Genomic DNA, 11,583 nt, shown 5'->3' with positions numbered 1-11,583 from the left:
GTCCTAAAATTCCTAATATGGCCTAAGGAGGGGGCAAAATTTCCTGGCCTTACCTTAGTTCTCTAATGCCCCCAAGGGCAATATTGGAATGTTATGTGCTTATATATGAAATAATTGGATTAATTATGTATTTATGTGAGTTATATTACGATATGACTATGTTTGAATGTTTAAGTGTATTAAGTATGCATGTGGGCTCGTTTCTTATTAGAAGGGCATTTTCATAATTTTGACCTATTGAGGGTATAATTATAAATATATGTGTTTTAGGATTAAGACTACATTATTATGTGGATATATTAGAGTTAGTCGGCACGAGGCGATCCTAGTGAGCCAGATAGCAGTTTAGTCACAACAATGTCAAATACTCGGCTCGGGTTAAGCCTAGGAGTATTTTGGTAATTAAGTACATTACCAGGATTTATCGGGTAATGGGATGTTAATTGGTGATTGGATTGGAAATTATGAGGTCTTAATTGAGACTGGCAAGAAGTGGTGAGGAAAGACAATTTTTCCCCTGGGGGCATTAGAGAACTAAGGTAAGGCCAGGGGCAATTTGTTCTCTTCCCTAGCCTTGGGTAGACTTAGCTAGTAGAAGCTATCAGAAGGGAATCGGTTAAATACTCAGCTCTCTCTCTCTCTCTCTCTCTCTCTCTCTCTCTCTCTCTCTCTCTCTCTCTCTCTCTCTCTCTCTCTCTCTCTCTCTCTCTCTCTCTCTCTCTCTCTCTCCTTATTGAGGTTCATTTGAACTTTGAAGAAAAGCATTGATACCTTGAGTTTTGGGGCAAGGCTTGTTGGGGAATTGAAGCTTAGTTGGGGCTGGAGGCTATCAAACTGTAGGAAACAACTAGGAAATGAATTAACAGAGGTAAATTCAAACTTGAATTTTGATTTTTTTTCTATGTTTTGAGTTTCTAAAGCTACTACTCAATTTTTGAGTGTGGTTGATATTTTATTAAGTTGAGGGTTGTGCTTTGATGTTTCTAAGCTGTTGAGACCACTTCTGTGGTCGAATTGTATTAAAATCGTGTTTTGGGATGATTTTTGGGGAGTTTAGAAATCTGGAAAATGTTGGAAAATTAAGTTCGCAAGGTTGCGATGCGGCGCTGTTCTTGGAGCATTGCGGCTTGCATGAACCCAGGGGCTAGGACGGTTCTCTGAATCGCCTTGGCGCCGCAGCGTGTGTCTAGGGAAAATAGGTTGGGGACTCTCTGACTTGAGGTGCGCCGCGACCCTTTGGGGGTTCGCCACGGTGCTAGTTGGAAAGTTAGCCAAATGGGATTTCTGAGCATGAGAACTCAGTCCTAGGGCTCAGAAAGGGTTCTACTACCCGGTTTAGTAGAATTCGAGGTCCCAGAGGCTAGGACTCAGTTTGGAAGCCTTTATTCACTCGATATTGATGGATATCTTTTATTATGGTTGTGACTAGGGTACAACTAAGGCTCGAAAAGGGATCGTGCACAAGGGTCGTTTCTATTTTTCTAGTGATTGGACTAAAGGTAAGAAAACTGTACCCAGTCTGTGTTTAGGGCTTGGCCCGATTATAGTACATGGTTATCATTATGATGAGAATGTTATATTAAACATGTTAATTGCGTTGTGTTTACCTGTGTTAAGTAATAACTGTTTATCTCTTTATTTGATTGAAAAGCTTGACTTATAAGTCGAGAATTATCTATTTTGTCTGATTGGAAGGCTCGGCTTATAAGTTGATAGCTTATCAACTATACTCGATTGAAAAGCTCGACTTATAAGTCGAGGCTCTATCTATTGCATCTAACTAAAAGCTGGGCTTATAAGTCGAGGATCCATCTATGATATCTGACGAAAAGCTTGGCTAACTAGTCAAAGAAATATCTGGTTAAAAGACGTGGCTTATAAGTCGAAGGATTATAAGGCTCAGCTTATAAGTCAAAGGTTTATAAGGCTCGGCTTATAAGTCGGGGTTTGAAGGCTCGGCTTATGATTCAAGGGCAGCAACAACGTTCTGAACAACGGCCGATGTGGTTAACCCAATGAGGAAGCGTGATATACGCTTGAACGGCCTTAAGGCCGCCTGAAATAATAAGCACCAGTTACGCTTGGCCAGCTCTAAGGCTGGTTATATGAGGAATTGGGCAATAGGTCCTGGCGTGGCTTTATAGTCACCTATCTTGATTGATTGCATGCATGAGTAGGGTTATTACTGCTAGGCATGCTAATTATGATTTTGTGATCTGATGATTTACTACTTATGAGCATGATTATGTTTTCTTGTTGAGCCATGACTCACAGTGCTAAATGGTGTAGGCAAAGGAAAGAAAAAGCTGGACCATCCATGAGTTGGAGAGCTTCAGGGGCAGAGTGTACATATGCGGCCTGCTCGCCGGCCACGGCCGAGGTTATCAGTTGGAACTAGGGTTGGACCCTAATTTTACCACCTAGGTATGCATTTGTATACATTTTGAGTTTGTAACAGTTTTAAACTATGTTGGGATCCTATGTATTGAAATCAAACTCTTTTAATGAAATGGTTGACTTTTGGCTGAAAGTTTTAGTACCTAAATGTGTGGTTAGTTTCAATTACATGTTTTAAGTCCAAATGTCGCGTTTAGCGAGTTAAGGACTATTTAATTACACAATGTAATGGTCCTTGATTAGGAGGACGTTACAACTTATCCTTTAATTTTTTTAAATAATATATCTATTCATTATTTCATATTTGAAATTAGTAAAAATATTATAAAATAATTTTTAAATTATGTAAAGAAATAATAAAGAAGTTGATGTATAGTATTTGTAAAAGTTGGATATGAAATAATAATAATAAAAAAGGGTTTGGTGATATATTCTAAAAGATAGGATAAATAAGTCATTTGTAGTGTTCTCCTAATTTAGGGTTATTTTTTTCCTTTTTAAAATAAAGAAAAAACTAAAATGAGAAAACAAGAGCTACAAACAAAATAAAAAAGTTTCATTCCTTAATAGAAATAAAGATCTAAGTGGAATAAGAAATAACAAAACAACATTTTATAAATATACTAGTAACGTGCAATGCACATTTGCTTAGTCCTATTTAGAAAATATATTAATTTATTTCTATTAATTTTTTTAATTGTTATTTGAATAATAAATAAGTAAACAATGTCATATATTATAAAAGAATGACATAAATATATTATAAAAAATTAAGCTAAAACATTGTTTATAGCTTAAAAAATATGATATTTTTACATTTAAAAATATGGTGCATTCTAGTTTTAAAGAAATTATTTGATATTGTTTATTAGTTTGAAATTTAGTGTTCATAATAATTTAAATTTTTGTATTTTTTATGTTTTGATTTATATATAATATAAGGTAATTCTAGTTTTAAAATTAAATATTTTTTTTTCTAATTTTCTTTTAGAAAAAATATTCAAAAACTCTAAATTAAAACTACGAATCTAAAAATTTTATTGAGTAAACCCAGTATCAAAATCGAGTTTGAATCCAGTAAAATCACTTTGACTAAATTGGGCACTTTTGTGGGAAATGGTTACTCATGTGATGAGATGATCAAACTTTGTACACTTGTTAATGACAATAATAATATGGCATCTAGTTTATGTGATGTAATTAATTCTAATTCTATAACTTTGTGGCATAATAGACTTGCTCATATAGATTATAGCACAATTAAAAGAGTTGTTAATTGTGATGTGAATGAGCATGATAGATGTAAACTTTGTGTTAAATATAAAATGGTTAAGAAACTTTTTCCTTGTTTTGATAGATGCTCAAACTTGTTGGATTTAATACATAGTGATTTATGTGAATTAAATGACATGTTGACTAGATGAAAAATAGATACTTCATAACTTTTATAGACGATTGCTCTAGGTATACTTTTGTGTATTTTCTTAAGAGTATCAATGAGACATTTAATGCATTTAGAATCTATAAAGCTGAAGTTGAAAATCAATTTGAAAGGAAAATTAAGACTCTTAGAAATGATAGAGGTGGTGATACTTTTCAAATGATTTTAATGTGATTTGTGAACAACATGGTATTATTCATGAATGCACTGCACCATACACTCTACAACAAAATAGGATAGCTGAAAGAAAGAATAGGACATGTCTTGAGATGATTAATTCTATGCTTTTACACGCTAAATTGTGTTATAATTTGTGGGGTGGAGCTTTGCTTTTTGTGTGTCATATATTAAATTGAATTCCTATGAAGAAGAATAATATGTGTCCATATGAGTTATGGAGTGGAAAGAAGCCTAACTTAGGCTATCTAAAGTGTGTGGGTGCCGCCTCTCATAATAGTTTGAGTTTCTCCCTAGAAAGTTCATGAATTGGTTGAGCACATGACCATAATAAGTGCTAAGCGAGAAAAGTGGGAAAATGAGTAATCAAGTTTAGGTGTGTGAAGTATTATCGGTCTTATCACTAGGAATAATTGGTTCAATCATTTAAGACACCAAGTATTTCGATAAGACTTTGTAGTACTTTCACTAAGGTAAAGTTCAAACCAAAAGACACTTGACTTATGCACCAATACTGTTTAAGTTAGAAAATAGAGTATTATATTTAACCAAGTGGGGGAATATTGAGATTGGTTAAATATAATGGTTATGTTGTCTTACACAAAGTGGTGTAAAATACTTAACGATTTCACTTAAGTTGAAATGAAATTATGAGTATTTTTTGTAGGCATCTATAATTGACTTTTTTGGGTGTAAAGTGATACAATGAGGTATCTACGCATGCCCAAAAAGTTTGGGAACATTTGGAGGTGTTTTAGGTCACTTTTGGAAAAGCTGACCAACCCTGAAGGCGACGCATGGCTTGGCAACTGGCGATGCATTGCGCATGGTTTTTAGGCTGAAGGAAACATAGTAAGCGAGTCACCTACTATGGGGCGACACATCACCTGCCAGGCGCTGTGTTGCCTACCTGTTCCGTACATGTGCTTTTCTAGGCTCCAAATGATGTGTAAAAGCTCTAATCCTATTAGTTAGACTTAATAATGGTGCCCACACTATAAAAAGGATCTTTTAGAGTTGTGAAGCCTTGATCATACTTTTGAACTCTCTTTGTAGCTTTTCTCTCTCTCTCTCTCTCTCTCTCTAGCTTTCTAAGAATACTTATTTTCTCAAAGAAACTCACCAAGAATTGCTTGACTTGTGTGAGTTTTAAAGGCTTGTTAAACCTCATATCTCATTCCATTTTGGTGAAGCTTCAAGCAATTTAAGCCTTTTGATATTCTCCCAAGTTTGAAGACTCAATTGTTAAATTCGAAGGTTGTATCTCTCTAAAACCCCAACTCTTTGAGATATACTATTTTGATTTCATTTTTGAGTTTGCCATTATATTTTGTGAATTTATCTTTGATAATTCTATAATATATTATGTGAGGATTCCATTTATCTAGGAGGTGCAATTTCACTCACCATTTTACATCATTTTCCAGGTTTTGCTTTAATCTTGGAATTTTCAAGAGTTTCCTTCATACTATACATGTGATTCTTGATTAGTCTTTAGGACTTGTATTATTGAGTTTATTCATATTATTCATTATTGATTTATAGTGTGTACGCTATAAATTCCATAGCAACTCCACCTGTCAAGGTGCAAGATGATCTCCTATAGCCTCACATGCCACTAGTCTTAGCATGAGCGGACATCACTCACAAACAAAAATCATCCAAAGATCAAATAGATGATGAACTAGGTCAAAACAAGCTATACGTGATATTTGTCCTGCTAATTCTTGAAGGTCTAATGTTACACACAAATCTAATGCTCCCAACACCCCCAAGGGCTAAAATGCCCCTCCCATTTTCACTTCTACTTCCTCCTTCTTCCTCCCTATTCTAACTCCATTCTCCTTCTACCCATGGTAGAAAACCACTACACACACCACAACCCATCATATAAAAAAAACCCACAGCTGCTATGAACCTCGACGAACCCACAAAAATCACCATAGACACATGCATCCTTTTTTTTTTATAAAAAAATGTCTTAATGATTCAAATCCAGTCCAAAACTTAAACCCAAGCAAATATTTACTTATAACACAAATTTATATATTTTTAAAACATTTGTGCAAGATTTATTCGTTTTGCTCACATTTCTTTTTTCTAGATCTAAAAATATGTAGAATTTGGAATAAAAATGATGGTCTACAATGGTCCCATAAAATCTTAATTTTTTATGCTAAAATGATTATCTGCGATGGTCCCATGAAAACTTCATTTTTGAAGTGAAAAGTGATGATTTGTGATGGTGTTGCAATGGTCCAATCAAAATATGATTTTAGAGAAAACAAATTATGCAAAAAAAAATGGCCGATGATGGTCATGAAATGGTCCCATGAAAACTTAATTTTAGACTTTAAAATCAATACAAAACGATGTCATTTTGATGGTGATGTGATAGTCCAATGAAAACTTGATTCTAATGGCCAAAAACGATGCAAAATGATGTCATTATGATGGTGATGAAATGGTCTCATGAAAACTTAATTTTAGAGGCAAAAAACATTGCAAAATGATGCCATTTTTCTGGTTCAATGATTGTCCCATAAAAGCTTGATTTAGAGGCCATAATCGATGCTAAAATGAGGCAATTTTGATGGTTCCATCAAAAATTGATTTTGGAAGTGAAAATCAATGTGTTGTACCGAAAAACATGAGCTCAGTCGTCTTGTTCACGGTACAACTAGAAGGAAGTTAATAAAGACTATTCGACTCTTAGAGTTTTATATGAGTTCTATGGCGAGTAGCTCGAGTAAATCCCAGCCGAGATCAAACATCGAGGAGATTGCTAGTTCAATTCAATTGAGTATGATGGAGGACTACTGGCAGCCCTTAGTTCGCCTAAGTCATATCCTGAGCGTCACTGTGGTTAGGTCGCCATATCCTATAAATTTCCAGCTCGAGGAATGCATTTAAGTTGTTGTAAACATTTAGAATGCACAAGCTGGAATTCCTAAAGACTCAGAGATGTTACACGAATATATAGCATGATGTAACTGTTGTAACCTTTGCTTGATAAACGTATAATATCAGGAAGTTAATGCTTTTATTACATTTATTTGTACGTTTTGGGAATTGCACAAGCTTGAACATTACTCAGATGTAAACGGACATGAATTATATCCATTGATTCCTATGAATAGAGGAGAAACAGACAGAAAAAGGGACTAAATTTTGTATGCAAAAGCTCTGCCAAAAATTGTCTTAAACAATTTTCCAGAGATCCTAAAGAGAATAGCATAGACTCGTGGACTGGGTGAATTTTAATCACTGAGCCACGTAAAATTTCTTGTGTAATATTTATTTACGGTTTCCTACAGAGCTTAATCATCTATTTCAGACTTCTTAGTCCACTGTTGGTGAAAAACCGCGTCAACAGATTGGTGCTTTCATTGAGAGATCAATTAGGCTTATTAATATCTTCTGCAAATTTTTCTCTCAATAAAAATGGTGGTAACATGATCGATGCACGACAATGAGTCGGAGAGGTCTGGAGCTCATGGAGAAATCTGTGCAATCAGTCCTGCTGGAGAAGGCACTTCTTTGCCCCATCACCCATGAAAACAACCGCAAAACAAGGGCAGAGATCATCATGACACAGGCAGTTCATCGTCGCACCACTGCCATACCAACCCAGGTTATGCAGAGCTTTCAAGCTGGAGAATGCTCAATTGAGAAGCCATCCCGCCCATGCCAACATATTGATGAGATAATGTCTTGATTACCCCCTCCCACATGCATAATTGCACTAATGTTAGTTGATTTGTCTGAACCTCAACTCTGAGCTCCGTGCCGTCAGAACGGACCTCCAAGAATGACCAACCCATGCACAATCACAAGAATGAGCAAGCAACTTATGTTGCCAGAGCTTAGCCTAACCAAATTGGGCAAGCAAGGACTACTTCCAGATGAACACGAGTCCCCTCAAATCCTCCAGCACCAGTCCAACTGAGTGGTTAAGTACAAAGAAATGAGGTAGCTTTACCACCACTTTGAGACATTGGGGTGGATGAAGGGCAACCTAGATTGGTGCGCCTTGATGGAAGTCGGGTGGCCTTGCCAATAAGGCACCACAATCTCCACGAGTGCAAGGAAACACACAAGCTAGCATAAATAACTAGAGAGACTTTGCCAACAAAGAGGTTACGTATGTTTCACGGTCTCGAAATACCAGAATCTGAGTTCGTGGAACAACCAAGCTTAGCGACCTCACTAGCAGATGGTGAGCTTTCCTGAAGGTAGCTATTGGATAGGGAGTCATCATGAGAGAAGGTCAGAAAGTGTTCATAGTACGCACCCTCAAAGGCAGGAGACCGACCTAATAAATCATCTAAACTCAGCTCAAAGTTTCCACTCTAACCATCAGTCTGACATTCATGATCATTTAAATGACCAACAAAGACAACAAGCTCGCAACAACGATCTGAGTTATACTCATATTGGGGAAAACCCTTCAATGATGCGTGATGATGGGAATGTCCCATTAATCGAGCTCAAGCTTGGAGGGATGATAACCTGAATAACACGCAACCCGGGATGGGAGCTAGTAATCAACTCCCAAATAACCATGTAGTGATGGATCCAACCCTTGAGCAGCTTTCCATGATGGAGTAACAAATGAGGCATCTTTTGTTCGGGAAAAACCAGGACGATCACAATTCTGACGAGGAGCTCGAGCCTTTCGCTCCTCATATCCAATAGGTTTTAAGATGCCACATATGGCTACCTACGATGAACTATCGACTCGTCAAACCACATTGGGACTTTCAATGCCCTGATGATATCCCATAATGTTAGTGTGAACCTGCGTTGCATTCGTTTCCCAGCCACTTTGACAGGAGCAGCCAAGTTGTGGTTTGACAAATTCAAAAGACATTCAATCACCTCCTAGCAACAATTGTCGTCAGAGTTCAAAAAGTAGTTCCAAGCTGCCGAGGAATTATGGGTGGAGGCCAATTCCTTGGCCAATATAAAACAACAACCGGGTGAGTCTCTCAAGGCTTACATAAACCGATTCACCAACATAGCAGCTTGAGCTAGAGACGCTAGTGACAGTGCAAAGTTCATGGCAATGCGATCAGGGATCACCGTAGAAGGTTAATTATGGTAGGAACTCCAAAGGAAAGGAGTGAAAACTACAGATGAGTTTCTGGATCGAGCTCAAGAATGGATAAACCTCAAGGAGGTCGAGTCCGCAATGGCTGGAATTAGTCAAATTCCCACTCAACCCGCTGAAATGGTAGCAAATATCGCAGCTACAGCTGATCCCACTACCCATAATAACAAGGCGGGAAATAGTAACAAGAGAAAGGGAAGTAATGAAGGTTGTTGACGGTGAGAACTCGTCAACCAAGTTAAATTAGCAAAACAAAAATGTACAGCTTATCAAAAGAAAAGCTCTAGAAATCTAAGTAGAAACTCCAAGAATAATTGCAGAAGAAAAATGGTGAACTCAGTTTGTATTGATTATGGTGCAATGCTACAGTAATTTTTCCAACCCCTTTCCAAGTGGAAGTGGAGTTCCTTTTATAGTGGGCTCTAATGGCCTCTGATACAATGTGGTCCAGGGGACCAGGCAGTACGCAAGTGCACTATCATGAGAGTGGTTTCAAAGGTAGTGGTGTTGGTACTAGTACATGGCCAGATACCATGAGGATGTCTCCACTACTCGACCGTACGAATGTCAGAGGAGTGTTGCAGGTGGTAGTGGTGTCGACTCTGACATCTACCCATAGAAACATATGCCATGCCCCCTCTCCTGGTGTTCCCACTACTTGTCTGGTAGGGGTACCATATTCGTACTCTGACTCCTTTAGGTTTGCAGGTACATTCCATATTCATGCGTGTACCCTACAACTAGCAGGTATTCTCACCTCCTGGAGGTGTGCCTGTCGACCTAGCCCCTTTATGTCTATCTAAGAATCAGATTGTTTATTGACGAGAAAATGATACGTATGAGAGTTAAAATTTGCTGGCTGGGCTAAGGGGGCTAGGTGTGAGAGGTCCCGCGGGGTGTCCAGGCACGTAGCCAAAGTGAGGCCATCTCACGCGAGACCCCTAAGGGCATCACTGGCATGCACGGGTGCTCCTGGTGGTGTGGCATGGCATGTGCGAGGCGGGGCCTCGTGTGACCCCTCGGGTGCGCAGGGTCGAGACGAGGCGAGGCGCTGCCTCGCGTGGCCCCTCGGGTGCGCAGGAGCGAGGCGAGGCGAGGCCTCTGTGGCCCCTCGAGTGCGCGCGATCGAGGCGGAGGCGGAGGCGGGGCCTCGCGTGGGGCACTCAGGTGCGCGGGGTCGAGGCAAGGCAAGGCCTCGGGTGGCCCCTCAGGTGCGCAGGAGCGAGGCGAGGCGAGGCCTCCGTAGCCCCTCAGGTGCGCGCGGACGAGGCGAGTCGGGGCCTCGCGTGGCCCCTCGGGTGAGCGGGGTCGAGGCGAGGCCTCGCGTGGCCCCTTGAGTGCGTAGGAGCGAGGCGATGCGAGGCCTCCGTGACCCCTCGAGTGCCCGCAGACGAGGCGAGGTGGGGCCTCGCGTGCAAGGTTGGGGTGCACAGCCAAGTTTCTATACGGACGTGGGTCACGGACGGTTGCGTATAGTGAGGCCCTTGTGGCCTTGGCAGGTACTCGTGCATGTCGGGTACCCTCGCATGGCAAGGCTCTCGGGTCTCTCGGGGCATCTTCATTATGGCCTCCTATGAGACATGGGTTATGGGGAAAAATATTGGGTTGCTTGGATTGCCTGAGGCTAATGAGGGTAAACCTCCATATTTTCCCTTGGTGGAATTTGAGCATCCACAAAGGCGATCAGGCTGGGTCCAAGAAGAACAAAGTTGGGAACAAGCACGCCTCGATATTCACCATGTATACCGACTTGATGGATACATGGGAGAATATATATCTAACAAATTCTGCTCACCTTCCATGAAAAAAGCCAGAGCCCATGAGGAATCATCCGGCGAAAAGAGATCCAGCCAAGTTTTGTCATTACCATAACGACATTGGCCCCAATACTGACAACTTCCATCAGTTGAAAGATGAGATTGAAACTCTCATTCAGGCTGGACCGTTAGCAGTGTATGCCCGAAATCGGGAAATTCCTAACCAACTGGTCGTGCAAAATGCACAACCTGCTCAGGGAAATCCTGCGAACCCACCAACAATTCTTCTAGCTTTGGAGAATCCGCTCATCCTTCCTTATGTTGAAAGAGGGGACATAGCCAAAATTGCAGGAGGACCTCACTTGGTCGACATGAGTAATGGGACCCAGAATAGGTATATTCAGGAGCTGAAGACCCATGATGGTGCAGTATTCAATCCCGAGTAGTGCTTATTGAAGCGAAAAAAAATGGAAACATAACCCATCATTTTTACGGAAGAAGACACAAGCCATGTCCAATTCCCGCACAATGATCTGTTAGTCATAACCATTCAGTTCGCAAATAGGAGAGTTCAGAGAATCCTGATTGACAATGGGAGCTACGTGAACGTGCTATTCAGGTCCACTCTAGAGAAGATGGGACTATCAGTGATGAATTTGAAGGCTTCCTCCATAACTCTATACGGGTTTCTTAGGGGA

This window comes from Humulus lupulus, chromosome X, assembly GCF_963169125.1.
Source record: "Humulus lupulus chromosome X, drHumLupu1.1, whole genome shotgun sequence".
NCBI classification, from domain to species: Eukaryota; Viridiplantae; Streptophyta; class Magnoliopsida; order Rosales; family Cannabaceae; genus Humulus; species Humulus lupulus.
The sequence above is the reverse complement of the archived record's forward strand: the minus strand, read 5'-3'. Positions refer to the sequence as shown.